Source organism: Sphaeramia orbicularis, chromosome 19 (assembly GCF_902148855.1).
Source record: "Sphaeramia orbicularis chromosome 19, fSphaOr1.1, whole genome shotgun sequence".
Classification (NCBI taxonomy): Eukaryota; Metazoa; Chordata; class Actinopteri; order Kurtiformes; family Apogonidae; genus Sphaeramia; species Sphaeramia orbicularis.
In genome coordinates, this window is record NC_043975.1 from 20,856,877 (window position 1) to 20,873,373 (window position 16,497).

The 16,497-nt window shown below is 35.9% G+C and overlaps 1 pseudogene; it reads left to right on the plus strand.

The window, feature by feature from the left end:
* LOC115410490 (5-hydroxytryptamine receptor 3A-like) overlaps positions 1 to 13,296 on the plus strand; it is a 28,072-nt pseudogene extending 14,776 nt beyond the window's left edge.
* Positions 13,297 to 16,497: the final 3,201 nt, after the last annotated feature.

The following is a 16,497-nucleotide window of genomic DNA, read 5'->3' on the forward strand; positions in this document are numbered from 1 at the left end:
GATGAGAGCAGTAAATTGACTGAAGAGTTTCGTGCTTTGGAAAGGCTGTTGGATAAGCTGAAGAAAACGGAGAAGACACTTTCTTTGCTTCTTACTGGACACATAGAAAAGAAACCAGGATACTGGACCAGACTGGCTAAAAAATTCAATAGAGATTTCTTCATTTTTTATGTCACAGTGATCAATGTGTTTTTCAGTTTTATTTTTTTCACAGTGGAGTAATGCATAGACAATTATTGCTTCATTATAAAAACATGACATGTCACACAAGTATCATCATTTTAACATTGGACAAATAAAATAACCTGTCCATTACTGGATTTATTCACTGTACATCTAATAAAGTCTCTAAAAAGATTCTAACTCATGTATCGCTCTTCCTCTCAGGTATTCTATACAACATCTATTATCATGTGCATTTACATGCATTAAAAATGTTGCATTATGATATGCCAAAATAGTCTGAATACTTTGGAGAAACACTTTACACTTCTGATAATAGTGGATTAAAGTTTGATAATAAAGAAGGTAATGTATAATCTCTGCATTTGTATAATAATTATTGGTGATAAATGCTAAGGCTTATTACCTCCGCCAAGGAGGTTATGTTTTTGCCAGGGTTTGTTTGTTTGTCTGTTTGTTTGTTTGTCTGTCCGTTAGTGTGCAACATAACTCAAAAAGTTATGGACAGATTTTGATGAAATTTTCAGGGTTTGTTGGAAATGGGATAAGGAAGAAATGATTAAATTTTGGTGGTGATCGGGGGTGGGGGGGGGCCCACGGGGTGAGTGCAGACCAGAAAATTTCATCAAAATCTGTCCATAACTTTTTGAGTTATGTTGCACACTAACGGACAGACAAACAAACAAACAGACAAACAAACCCTGGCAAAAACATAACCTCCTTGGCGTGGGGGGGCCCACGAGGGGGGCCACTGATCAGCCTTGGCGGAGGTCTGCGCTCTCCGAGTGCTTCTAGTTTGCTTATGTGAAGTCTGTGTTGGAGTCTGTTGTAATATGTGCTGGTCATATGTTGACATTAGCTGATTCATACAACGGTCAGCCATAACATTATGACCGCTGATTGGTATTAATTTTGATTATCTCGTCACAATGGGATCTGTCTTTAGAATATATTGGGCAGTGAGTGAACATGTTGACCTCAAAGTTGATGTGTTAGAAATAGTAAAATTGACAAGAGTTGGGATCTGAGTAACTGTAACAAGGGACAAATTGTGGTGGTAAAATCACTGGGTCAGTGCATCTCCAGATTTTGTTGTTTATTCCCAGTGTATAGTGGTTGGTACCTGCCAAATGTGAAACTAAAGAACAACTGGATCTCAAACAATCCAACATCTATGGGAGCATACCATTATTACCACCACTCTAATATTGTGCTTATTTGCTTATGTGAAGTCTCTGTTGGAGTCTGTGTTGTAGTATGTGCTGGAAATATGTTGACATTAGCTGATTTATACACCACTCAGCCATAACATTATGACCGCTGATTGGTATTAATTTTGATTATCTCATCACAATGGGATCTGTCTTTAGAATATATGGGCAGTGAGTGAACATGTTGACCTCAAAATTGATGTGTTAGAAACAGTAAAATTGATAAAAGTTGGGTTCTGAGTAACTGTAACAAGGGAGAAATTGTGGTAAAATCACTGGGTCAGTGCATCTCCAGATTTTGTTGTTTATTCCCAGTGTATAGTGGTTGGTACCTGCCAAAAGTGAAACTAAAGAACAGCTGGATCTCAACCAATCCATCATCTATGGGAGCATACCATTATTACCACCTGTCTAATATTGTGTAGGTTCCCCTTTTTCCACAAAAACAGCTCTGACCGAGGCTGAGACTCCACCAGACCTCTGAAGGTGTGTTGTGGTATCTGGACCAAGAGTGGTTAGTGGTTGGTACCTGCCAAAAGTGGAACTAAAGAACAACTGGATCTCAACCAATCCATCATCAGCGATTGGTGCTGTTGTAATAAAATAATCAATATTATTACCACTGGTCAGTGGTTACAGCTGATCAGTGTAAGCTCACAGTCTCTACAGTAGGACACTGGTGTTACTGTAGAGGGTTAGGGTTGAACTCACTCCTGAGTTCCTGTGCTGTTATCAGAGATGTAGGACAATAAAATAGTCATTAGGTGGAACTGGAATTAACAAATGTCACCAAACTATCAGCTCCTAGCACAACTTAAGCACACAAACATGCAAAAATCTTTCATGAAAAGGTGGCATAACATCTTTATAATAATAGGCTAATGTGGATTGAACATATTTCTTCCTTTTTTTCTCTTATCATTTTAAATGTACTGACATATGATCCTCATGGAAAGTCCATTATGATGGATTAGAGAAGCAAATGCTACTAATTGGACGTGGTTAAAATAAAGGAAGCAGTAAAAAAACACAACTTCATAATTGAAAGTGGTTGCTGGAGTGTCATTATACAACTTTACAAACTCTTTACAATTGTAACCATATAGAAAACAAGTACCTCAATTAGGAATGTGCAGAGTACATTTACCAAAAGTGTTTATAATCACTGTGGCAGTGTTATCTGTGTTTGTGAATTAAAGTGGAAAAAATATTACATTATTAAATTCATTTCTACTATTAACTATTTTTACTCATGTATGGGCCATTAACATTTCACTGAAATACACTTTAAATGAACTCTATGAATAAATATGTAAAAATATAAATAGCAGGGTTCAAAAGAAAATTTTTTAACGTTATCACTGAGTGTAAATGACCTGGCTTGTAATCTCACCACCAAAGCTAATGTAAGATAAACTCATAACCTCATAATTAAGCTTTGTTTACTCGGAACTATTGCATCACTATGGCAGAGAGTAGAGCAGCATGGTGGACATTCTTTCTGGCTTATTCTAGAAAAATAATGCAAATTTTGTGTGATTAAATACCAAGGGGGCAGGAACCCCCTTGGTATGGAGGGATAGCACTTAGCTTTAGCTCTGGCCCCATGGGCTTCCGTAGTCCCGCCCCTTTTGTCCAAATATGGTCACTTCTGGCTCCAAAAAGCCAACATTGCAATATCTAAATCACTACTGGCTTAAAAATGGCAGTTTACAAACTAAGGGGTAACATCAGAGTTCCTCCCTTCAATTATAATATACAGTTTATGTTACATACTGTTGAATATGTAATTGTGCATGTTATGTTCTACTAAGTTTATTTATTTATTTATTTATTGCATATTTTTTATGGTAGTTATTCTACCCTACTTACCATTTATATATTTTATTTTAGATTTTATTCTTATCCTCTTATGCTACAAACCAAGAGGTGACTACATTTTGTTCTATCATGTACCATTGATTGAATGACAATAAAAATGAGTCTGAGTCTGATCTCTCCAGTGCATACACTGGATCATTACTGAAGGTTAAGATTTTCTTGGTTGTAGTTAAGGCTCTCATTCTGCTATCCTTTCAGATTCTTTTTCTTTTTTTGCCCAGAGTGTGGGTGTCTCTCTAATAGTCTCTGCCTGTAACACCAAAGGACTGATCACTCAGTTGACCCAACCTTCTTCCAATAAAAGGACCAGGCTTAATATTTCCACTGTGGATTCTCAGCAGCGATTGAGTGATGATGCTGGCCAGTTTGCTCTTTCTGCTCTTCCTCACAGGTAGGTGATGTTATTTCTGAATCGATGATTAAAAAATGATTCCATAGAAATTTGCCTGAACAATTAACATTCATAGAGCATTATGGACCATGACCATTTCAGGGTTTGGCTTATTTTACATTTTCCTACTTATTGCATAGCTATTTACAAAACACAATACCTTCATAAAAATAATGTTTTAAATGGGCTGAAATATGTGCCACCAGAAACTGAATTTAAATCATGAAAACTGAATCTAAATTGCATAATTTGAAACTGAATTCATTAGTTTTGAACTAAAGTCTACGAAAGCATATTGCATTCACACAAAAAATTAAATTTGGCTCTCTTTTTCTGAATTAATGAAATAATTATCTTGTAATTACGAGAAGAAATAACTTTTAAAAAAATTGGCGCTGTTTTTCTGAATTTATGAGATACTGTTTTCTGAAGAAAAAAAAATTTTGCTGTTCTTCTGAGTTCATGAGATATTGTTTTCTGGAAAAAAAATAAATTTGCTCTGTTTTTCTGAATTTACGAGATACTGTTTTCTGAAAAAAAAAAAAAAAAATTGGCTCTGTTTTTCTTCGTTTATGAGATACTGTTTCCTGAAAAAAAATAAATTGGCTCTGTTTATCTTTGTCAGTGGGACAGTGGTCCCTGATCCAGGCAGGAGCTTCTTCTGCCTGTGCTGCTGAAAAGCCTTCAGGGGAGCATGAAGCTTTTTCCATTCTCGTAACTGGTTCCATTTACAGATCATGGAACTAGTTTCGTTTACAGAACTCAGAACCAAGCTGTGCTCCGACCTCCAAGCCCCACTTCGCGCACGTATGAAGCCCTCCAAGCTCACAGGTTTCCTGGCATGACATCATCCCCCCCGGACAGCTTTCCACCTGGACCTGATGGAAAGCTATCGGGGAGGTGGGGGGGGCACCAAGCCACTCCTCCATGGATCTAGTTCTGAGTAATGCTTTCCATCAGGTCCGACAAATAAACTAATACACATTTGCACTCTTCTGCTGTTTATATTTTCTTTAATGCTGGCGAATGTCATTTTATTTGACTTCATAAATGCCAACTCCCATCACCGCATCGTGTCATGTCAGGAAGCCAGGCTACAGGCTCCGAGCGCGGGCGCCTGTCTGGCTTGCACACCTGTGAGCTTGGAGGGCTTCATACGTGCGCAAAGCGGGGCTTGGAGGTTGGAGCACAGCTTGGTTCTGAGTTCTGTAAACAAAACTAGTTCCATTTTCTGTAAATGGAACCGGTTACGAGAACGGAAAAAGCTTCACGCTCCCCTGAAGGCTTTTCAGCAGCACAGGTAGAAGGAGCTACTGCCTGGATCAGGGACCACTGTCCCACTGACACAGATAAACAGAGCCAATTTAATTTTTTTCAGGAAACAGTATCTCATAAACTCAGAAAAACAGAGCAATTTTTTTTTTTTTTTTTTTTTTTCTGAAAACAGTATCTCGTAAATTCAGAAAAACCGACCAAAAATTTTTTTTTTTCAGAAAATAGTATCTCATAAATTCAGAAAAACAGAGCCAAATTTAATGTTTTTCAGAAAACAGTATCTCATTCATTCAGAAAACCAGCGCCATTTTTTCTTTGTTATTTTTTCTCGTAATTACGAGATAATTATCTTGTTAATTCAGAAAAACAGAGCCGAATTTAATTTTTTGTGTGAATGCAACATGCTTCCGTAAAAGTCCAATAAACTTGAAACTGAATGTAAGATTATGAAATTGAATTCAGTTTCTCTGAAACTATATTTTATCCTCACTGAAAATTCAACTCCATATATTTTCAAATTCAGAACTCACAATTCAATTTCAATTTACTGTGACAGACATCTGGGTAGTTGAAGAAGAGCAATCAAGCACAGATACATACTCCTCTTCGGCCAATCAGCACCTACGTTTCTGAGCACATAACATAGTAGTTGTCAAGGAAATGGAGGAAGAGGTGCTTGGTGGCACATATAGACCATGGCTATAGCAGTGGTTTGATTGATGAGGAAATTATTATAGTCTAGTAACTAAATTTAAAAAAAGCTGTTGTATTCAACATATGGAGCAAAGCAGTGTTATGATAGCATGCAGTCTCATAAAGGTACAGATTATGAGAAAATTGTAAATTACTGCAAGTGAACCAGTTTATTAAGTCCTGTGCTGCGGGTTCTGTCCTCCCATTTATACTTATTGTCTTTAATGGACTCATGAGACTGTCCCAAATGCCTGACTACACCTGTTGTACATCTGTTATGTTTCTGTGACCACAAGAGTCAGATTTCAAAGTAAGATATTTGTTTGTTAGAGCAGGGACAGCCTGAACTGTGACAGAATTAATTGAGGGTTCCTGTATATTTTAATGAAGGTGGGGAATCCTCCGAGGCTAACTACATATACCAGGATGTCTTAAATTACCTGAATCTGACGTCAAACAATGACCTGTTCACCATGTCCCGGCCTGTTAAAGACCACACACAGGCCTTAGAAGTTGAGCTGCACGTGATGCTCTATGCCATTGTAGATGTGGTAAGTAGTTCAAACTATGCATGGCGAGGCATTACATGATCATTTTGCTTTTATACTTAAATGTAAATGCATTCTAAGTGAGGTACTTCTTACAGTCAATTAATGTACACTTTTATTCATATGGAATTCTGCTATGATGAAGTTATTTTAATATTAGTGATTTCCTGAATGACGTCAATACAGTTACAAGAAAATAATCCTATAAAAGGGGTTATATGTAGTATAAATATTCCAAACTTACAATAACACAAGCATACTAGAACACACATAGGACTACCAAAGCCACCAATGAAATCAACACCATGTGTCAGCCACTGAATAAAGTATAAAGCTAATTTTTACACTGCCCCCCAAAGGGGAGGCAAGGGGGTTTGTTTTGGTTCAGTTTGTTTGTTTGTTTTTTTAACACTAGCAGCGAAAGTATTGGTTGCATTCATACTAAATCGGGTTCATAGATTGCCAGTGACCCAGAATAGATCTGATTACATTTTGGGAACTGTAAGTTAAAGTTAAAACTTTTTATGAATTTTTAACATCTTTTTTTTTTTTTTTTGTCCCCATTTACTTACAATGGGCGAAATTTCACATGTCTGTAGCAGCAAATTCATTGGTTGAATTCATACCAAACTGGGTTTATACATTGCCAGTGACCCAGAATAAATGTGGTTACATTTTGGGAAAAGTAGGTCAGAGTTCAAATTTTTATAAATGTTTGACACATCTTTTTTTCTCCTCCCATTTACTTATAATGGGCAAAATTTCAAATGTCTGTAAAAACATCTATTTTGTTTGAATTTACTTCAAACTTGGCACATATATAGAGGCAGTTGATATGCTGACACCAGCACATACATAGACATGATGACATCAGTTGGATCGATGCCAAAATAAGCTACAATACATGCAAGAGGCGGGATTTGTTGTGCCTGGAACCACAACTGTATTATGGTATCATTAAGTTTTCTTCAAATAAAAACTCATAGCTGGTTATTTTTACTGTCAGTCAAAATTACACTGTGTCTTAGAATCTTCACATGCTGCATCAGTTGATAGTTTACATTATAGTTCTGTTAGCTTAGCCACAGTAAAACTACAAATCACATGTGTCTTCTGTACGGTTAGTGTTGTCAATAGATGCACTAAAGATCTGTTTGGAGTTGTCTGAACAAAGTTTGAACTGTCGCAATTTAATATGGATCAACAAATGAAGATAATTACATCACATAATAATTGTATACCTTCATGAGCTTCATAATCAAACTCACCTGTTGCTGCAATTCTCCAATTTCAGTATCAAACTCCAATATTTTAATTTGAAGCTGTGTCCAGTGGTGAAAATAACAGCAGTGCTTCTACCTTTATCACTTTGTCTCTTTCTTTGAAGTTGTCCTAGCAGTTCTTGTCCCATCTTGCCACTTTGGGATGTTTTGGTCAAACACCCCGTGATGTTAGTTTTCTGCACCGTGGGAGACCAGCAGAGTGACTCACTACTCCCTCTAGTGGTCATATAAATCTATTGGACTGTTGGTGTGAATTTATTTAGTTCATATATCTACAATCCAGTATATCGATAGATTTGGCAAACCTTCAAGACTCTTTTCTAAATATAATTTCATATAATTTCTAATATTTGAAGTTAGAAATCCTACATAAAACCCCTTTAATTTTAAGGTTTAGTTTCACATATATCTGTTTGTGACATATTGCCTCCAAAGTTTTTCTCACAATTTTTTTGGTTTTATTTTTAGCGGGAGGTTGAACAAAAATTTGTTCCCTACCTCTGGATTTTTATGGTAAGTGTGTTCTGAAGAAGACCATGAATTAATATTAATATTGTCTATTTAATTCACATTTTTATTGCAATATTTTTATTCTCTGTAGAGCTGGAAAAACGATCATATTTCCTGGAATCCTGAAGACTTTGGTGGGATTAAAAATATCACTGTTCCTACTAAAGCTCTTTGGAAACCAGACATAACTATTAAGGAGATGTAAGTGTAAACAAATGTACATGTTGCCAAATGACTAAAAATGGTGTCATCATGCATGGAGTTCTACTAGTCATTTAATTACAAGCAAGCTCCTCATTTTTAGCCTCAAATTATTTCTAAAAATGTATTTAAAAAAAAGAATAAGAAAAGAAATATTAAATATTTGCAGATATCTTTGTGTTGTGTGTTTTACTGTGTACTTGTGTGTGTATAATACAGGATAGAGAAAGACAAGGCTCCTCCGACTCCATATCTCTTCGTTTCACACTCAGGTGTAGTTGAATTTACAAATGATCAGGTCCTGATCAGCAACTGCAGGATGCACGTTTACAATTTTCCTTTCGACACACAAAGTTGCGCCCTTTCATTCAAGTCAGTTGTCCACTCTGGTGAGACTTCCTCTCATCGTCTCCTGTTTATCTTATTTGTTCTCTGTCTGGCTCAGTTCAACATGTATCATTCATTCCTATTCCTCATAACTGTGGTTATAAACATCAGTCGTATTTTCATCTCCCTCCTCAGACAGAGAACTACGACTCCTCCTCTTTGCTGATTCCTCTGAGGTCACAAACGATACTAAGGAGGTGTTGCGAGCCCAGTACGAGTGGCATTTCATCAATGTGACAGTCACTAACCGAACTGTCAACAAAAATGGTCGGAATCAAGATATGATCACTTATACTGTAAGTATTACAGCAATAAAGAGGGAAAAAAATACTCATATTGGAGCATCCAGTTTTGTTCTTTATCCCCTAGTGTTTTCTAGTGAGCCACTGTGGCTAAAGTTTGGATGTTTTTCATTTGGCTGCTGCAAATTTAACCTTTTCGAATGGAAAAAATAAATAAATAAATAAAAACTTTTATTTATTTATTTGGACGAGAGAATAGCGTTGGGAACATGCAACTGATAATGGTTGCACTGATGCTAATGCTTGACACAGTAAACATGTAAACCTTGTAAAAGATTTAACAAAACAAAATCATTTGTATTATTACTATAATTTCTCAAACCCAACTGGAAGAAAGCTTTTTATCAGGAAAAAAAAATCTGTCTTTTTCAATAAACAGAAGCTCCAAAAATCTGACTGAACCTGAGCTGTTAAAACTTATTTCCAGAGACACAGCTCAACTTACTTGATCCTGTTAGCATAATGTAGCTACATTAGCTAATATTGCTATTAATTGTAATTGGTTTATATGTTCTGTCAGGTAGCCTGCTAATTAGACCAGCTAGTACTAATTAATGTTCTTCACATTATATTTATCAAAAAACTGAAAAACAACTGTTCTTACACCCATGGATGTATCATGGAAGCACTTTAAAAAACAAGACATCCACAGTCAAAATGCAAGCTCAATGCTTTGGAACTGAAGCCTACAAACCAATCAGTAGGTGATGACACAGACGCTTCATCCACCTCTTATATGCAGGTCATGACCCAAACACAACATACTTGCCATCACCTGTTCAGATGTAAATGTGCAGGAACTGCAACCACTTTACCTTCAAACATCCATCCATAGGTCTTCATGAAAAGGAGGTCTATGCTTTACGTCATCAACGTCATGCTGCCCGTCCTGTTCTTCCTGTGTCTGGACTTGTCCTCCTTCCTGATCTCAGACAAAAGGGGTGAGAAGCTGAGTTTCAAGATCACGGTGCTCCTCGCTATCACCGTGATGCAGCTTCTTCTCAATGACATCCTACCTGCAACATCAAGCAGGATCCCACTTATAGGTAAAGAACCATTTCTGAGCTGTCAAGTCATAAAAAGCAACACTTCTACCTATTTAACCAATATTTATTCTCTGTGCTCCTCACAGCCCTCTACTGCTTTGGGATTTTTGGGTTCATGATGCTCAGCCTTGTTGAGACAATTGTGGTGATGTATTTGATGGAAAAAGACTCTGAATCCCAAGACAAAGAGGTAGACAGAGACCAAAGCCTAAGTGAGGACTGTGGTAACAAATCTACCTACAAACATGACAAAAGTAATGTTACTGAGGTTTATATGTAGTGGCGTTTATATCTTTTCAGTGTAGACAGAAATTCAGTTGAGTTTATTTACTACAGTTATTTGTCCTGTACATTATTTCAGAGGTGAGAAAATGGTGCCAGTGTTTGGGCAACGTGTCTTCTGATGAAACTCCTGCTGGCCTGTTGCATGACGATAGAAAGGTGTGGCTGCAATTTGACGAACAACTACATTGATTTTTTGTCTTTGTCTCTGAAATTCTTGATTTTTGCAATGAAATAAGCAGTATTACTTAACCCATCAAGACCCAGTGCTAGTTTAGTGGCAGTTCCCAAATAATTTTTTCTCTGTAGTGAACCTTTCTTAACTGATTTATCACCATGTTATCTTCTGTATTTTCCATTTTTCAAGGTAAATCATGTATTTTCATGCAGAAAACTGAGGTAAAAGTGACTTTTTAGTCAAAAATATCAATAAGTGTATGTAAATACAAGTGTCTCCATCCACTGTCATTTATCAAACTCTATAGGTTTTACTAATGAATCAATGTTGTAGAAGATGATGTGTTTCCATATTCAATATGGAGCCTCTGAACGTCCAAATGGGTCATATCTGATGACCATGAAAAGATGACAAACTGCGTTTTACACCAGTATTATTTAATTAATAGAATTAATGGTTCAATAGATATTAAATATTCCAGTTAGCTGTTGGTTGCCAGTGGAGATTTGGATCTTTATGGGTTAAGTATTAACAATGAATTGAATGCATTTCACACCAGTTATTTACATGTATTGATAGGATTACTGGTTCAACAAATATTAAACATTTCACTTAGCTTTTGGTTGTCGGTGGAGGTCTGGGTCTTTACAGGTTAAGTATTATCAATGAATTAACCACAATCATTTAAACCATTTTTCCAGATGACCGTCAGCAAATCCACAGAGGACACCTACACACTGGAGCAAGTTTTAACTGAACTGAAAGAAATAGAGAAAACACTGTCTGTGATCTTCACCTGCAATGATGGCGAGAGGAAGCCTGGACACTGGACCCAAAAGGCGAAAATAATCAACAGAATTTTCTTTATGTTCTATGTCACATCAGTCACTGTCTTTTCTGTTTGCCTGTCTTTATTTTGGAACTTGGAAATAGACACTGTACTTGTTGAATGAGTATTGATTTTGCTGCAAACAAGAATCATTTTTGGAGTCTTTGTTTTTTGCACAAAGAAAAAATGTGAACAAGTTTGTCTTCTTTGTCTATGCCATACAACAAAATCCATGTACACTGAAGCAAAGAAGCATGTATAAGTTGAATGTTCCACTATGTATCATAATCATATAATAATATTATCCAAGGTAGGTATATCACAGGATTTTTATGGCTGCAGAATAAAGAAAAAAATCTATGTAAGATTGGGTAACATATGAATTATTATTATTATTATTATTATTATTATTATTATTATTATTATTATTATTATTATTATAGGAATTTGGGAAAAGATTATGAATTTTTTTTAATGTTTGTTTTTTGTTTTGTTTTTTTGGCTGGTGTCTGAGTGTGTTTTTGTTAATGTAAATTGTGATTTTTATTCTTTTTTTAATGGACTATTGGAAGAATTGCGGCACCTTTGCTACAGCTAAAAGTGGTCCCAAATAAATTATATATATATATATATATATATATATATATATATATATATATATATATATATATATGTATATATATATATATGTTTTGGGTTTTTTTTAATAATCCCAGAGTGAAGAAAGTGTAGTATTGTTACAGGACAAGGACAGCTTCCATTTCACCCAAATATACACATAATACCCTTTATTATAGTCAACAAAAGTCTCTACCATATACACTGCTGCCACTGTTGTGATTTATTCTTTAAAGATAAAGGATAGCTGGTCCTCAGTATGTAATCACTGTACCTGGTCAAAGATGATTACTGATGTGTATAAATAAGAGTCACAAGAGAACTGTGACTAAAGTAGCATCCACAGGTCACTTAGAAATTTTTGACACCTTCTCCAACTCCACACCTCCAAGTGATGTTGCCGTATTTCCCTAATATACATGCTCCATTTTTAATTTATTTGTACAATGAAAAAAAAGAGAAAGCCCTTAATTACTTCCACCAAGGAGGTTATGTTTTTGTCGGTGTTGGTATGTCTGTCTGTTTCTCTGTCTGTTTGTGTGCAAGACAACTCAAAAAGTTATGGATGGATTTGGATGAAAATTTCAGGAAATGTTGATACTGGGACAAGGAAAAAATGATTAAATTTTGGTGGTGATCGGGGGTGTGTGTGTGTGTGTGTGTGTGGGGGGGGGGGGTCCACTGATCTGCCTTGGCGGAGGTCTGCGCTCCACAAGTGCTTCTAGTTTGGAAAAGTTTTTGAGATGATAGAATGATACTCTTGATATGTGGTTCATATGACTTTTAAAATGTAGATCACTACCAATAATTACACCAGATTTCTTGCTTTAGATTTGGATCCAACAAGTAAATGAATAGAAGTAATTGGCCAACTTTATCTGATTTTTTTAATGCAAATTTTAACAGTGTTTTGTCCGCTGAAGTACTTTTATCAAATATCACTTAAAATATTTATTAATCAATGTTGTGCTGTTTGGTGTATGTAGTACTTTTTTTTTTTTTTTTTAAATCTTGGAGTCTTTTATATGAGCTATCAACATATGCAGGCTTTCTGTACTTGAATATTTCCATTCTATGTGTTACACACGTGATGTCAGACACAATAGCCTGTGTGCAACAGGTTGACTTTTATTCTGGAAGCACAGAAAGGAAGGTTTTCTGTAGTGGTTTCGCTGGACTGACTACACACGGCTTATGCGCTATCTTAACTGATTTTATGTTATTAATGTACAGACTAACATTTTAGTAGACACACATTTGACACAGTCAGTGCTGTTACATATATGTATTAAAAAAAACAACATAACAGAAATACAAGTTAATAATTACCACATGAAAACAATTAATTCTACATATGTCCCCAAAAATGCACCTCCTGTATCCTACACCTACAGACATGGAAACACATATTCCCAAACCCCCAAACACCATCTGCGCAGAAGCTAACGGTACCTAGCATCGAAGCTAACACCAGTTAACGTATATTTCAAACAAACAGAACAACCTCAGAGTGAGATCCTAACAAATAAAACACTGTCCTAAGCTCAAACTAAGTTATTACAATATCATCTATACAATACTTTTGCACTTGATCCACCTGTAAACACAGAAAGAGCAGTTTTGTGTTGCGGCTTCACTGGACTGTCCACACAGTTTTTTTTTCTCCTTCAACTTTATTGATCAAAATCTAGACACACATTCTAAAGAATTACAGAAAACACTTTTTTCTCCAGACAGAGCATCGATATCAACCTTATGCTGAAATAGTATTTGGAAAGAACACTTAAAAAAAAAAAAAAAAACAGAAAAAATTAAAAAGAAAAAAAATAATTAAACAAAAATAGAAGTCAGACGTCTAATCAGGTATCAATACATTTGAATTTTCATTGGCAATCAAGGCTTGTTTGGTTTTTACACGTTTCAGTGTTTTGTTTTGTTTTGTTTTTGTCTTTTTTGAAGTTTGTTATTTCACTTATATATAAATTGAGAACAATGGGTGGCTCTTCTTTAAGCTACATCTGTGGATAATTTGTTTAGCAAAAATAATTAAAGTGTTGTACATAATTTCTCGTTTTTTGTTTTTCATTATAAGTCCGAATTTAATGTCTTTATACTCGAGTTTGGGCGACTGAGTGCTGTCTATGTAACGGAGTTAATGTACAGTATATAACACATTGTTTTATTGTGTTAATTACAATTTTATTTTAGACACATTTAACACCACACCCCTGCAAACTAGGGAGGTGCATCCCAGGGGGGATGGCGACAGTTTTGCTATGCTTTCTTACTGGTGAGTACATGCATGGTGGTCCTGTCATTATTTTACTTTTTTTTTTTTTTTGTCAAATTTGAATGATTGTTATGTAGCGTTGTGTTTGTGTACTGATTGGTTCCCTGTTGGTTGAGTATGTTTTTTTGAATGACAATATTCTTTATGTATGTTCATGGTCTGATTGTGGTGTTAGCTAACTGTGATTTTTTTTTTTTTTTTAGCTTGACAGTATGACAACAGACTGCATGTTTTCGTGAGACATATTTTTTTCTGCCAGAATAAACGGCCAGGAAAGAAAGAGGATCATGTTTGGGCAATTTATTCTCAACTTATTCTCACATGTACAGCCGCTACATCTACACACAGTTTATGCGCTAATTTCACTGTTTCCGCCGCAGAGCATGAGTCAGTCTCTTCTCATACGCCAACACTGCCACCCACTGGCAAAAACGGGCATAGCACCAGAAACCACACTACTGTCAAACACAGACAGGCATGGGTTCAAGTGCCACACAGCAAAAAACAAAACTAAAACAGAACATTAACTAGAAGCACTCGGAGAGCGCAGACCTCCGCCAAGGCTGATCAGTGGCCCCCCCCCACCCCCGATCACCACCAAAATTTAATCATTTCTTCCTTATCCCATTTCCAACAAACCCTGAAAATTTCATCCAAATCTGTCCATAACTTTTTGAGTTATGTTGCACACTAACGATCAGTGCCCCCCCCCGTGGGCCCCCTCACCCCCGATCACCACCAAAATTTAATCATTTCTTCCTTATCCCATTTCCAGCAAACCCTGAAAATTTCATCCAAATCTGTCCTTAACTTTTTGAGTTATGTTGCACACTAACGGACAGACAAACAAACAGACAGACAAACAAACAAACAAACCCTGGCAAAAACATAACCTCCTTGGCGGAGGTAATAACATGTTAACATTTTGGAAAAAAGTCTTCGGTGCCACATATGCATCTTTATACAGAATTTCTACTCCTCTGGCTTCACTAAATATATAACAGTTATCTAGTCATTGTTTTATGGATACCTATGACCTATTGACCCAAAGACTTTTTACATCGGAGTAGCCTATTTTAGTTGTATACAATGTCCTGTGTTAAATTTATCTACTTAACCAGGTAAAAAAAACAGAGGTTGAGGAAAAAAACATTGCACAGCGCCCACAGTTCAATCCCAATAATCAGTCTGACAATAACGTGGCACATTCATTGTCCATTACAGAAATACTTTGTGACTGAGTATCGCGAGACTTTGTCTGGCGAGATGTTTAACAACTGTTAATGACCAGAGAAGAAAAGAACATTTCAGATAAGCATGTAAAACACTGGAATACACCTGTGACATTCTTCCCATTGGAGTAGAAGAGAGTAGATTCAGACTGAAGTGTTTGCAGTTACCACAGAAATAACCTAGTGCGGCAAGAAAAAACGAGATTTGGATTTAATGCAACTAAACATCGAATTATTCACACCAGAGACAATACTTTACACTACTTTTTACTCCAATACATTTATGCCGGCAAACTACTTAGCCCATTAGTCAGCATTGTTTACATAATAATGTCATTGACCTAAACTAAAAATAAATAAATACACTGTGAAATATTAACATATGATTATGATAACTTTACACTGCCCACTAGTTAGCATTCTTTATATATTCATGCAAATAATATGAAATAATAACTAACAAATTATGATATGGCTTTTAGCCTATTATTATGGTGGATAAGATTCAATTATTGCTAATACTTTTATTATTTTAACTTTTATTATTTTACTGTTTACTGAATTGACTGCATATTGGGTTTTTTGTTTTTTGTTTTTGTTTTTTTCATTAGTATTTAAGTATTGCTGAAATAATAGTGCGGCCTTTAGCTCGATATATCCCAGGATATATTTTATCACTGACTCTACTACTACTACTACTACTACTACTACTACTAATAATAATAATAATAATAATAATAATAATTTCAGTTGCTCCCTGGCACAACAGTAAATCATCTGCTTCCATCTGACATCTTCTTTTACACCAACTACCTTCGTGTCCTCCTCCACCACATCCATAAATTTGTCTCCTCTGGTAGCTCCATCTTCATCATCCTTCTCACTTTTTCCCTAAAATATCAAACCTGAGCTGTGCCTCAAGTAATAATTCAACCAAACAACAAAAAGTCAAGTATGTAAGTTGTGTATGAGAGTCAGAACCTACTTGAATCTGCAGAGATATTTGCCCAAATGCAGGCATCATCTTCAAATGTTTTGCGAGTCTGTGATAACATGTAGTGCACTATTTCAGCCACTGAAGGGGAGTGTCTGCTCAGTTTCTGCTGGTGCAGAATGACACGGGAGATCATTTATGGATCATCATTCATTTAAAGGTG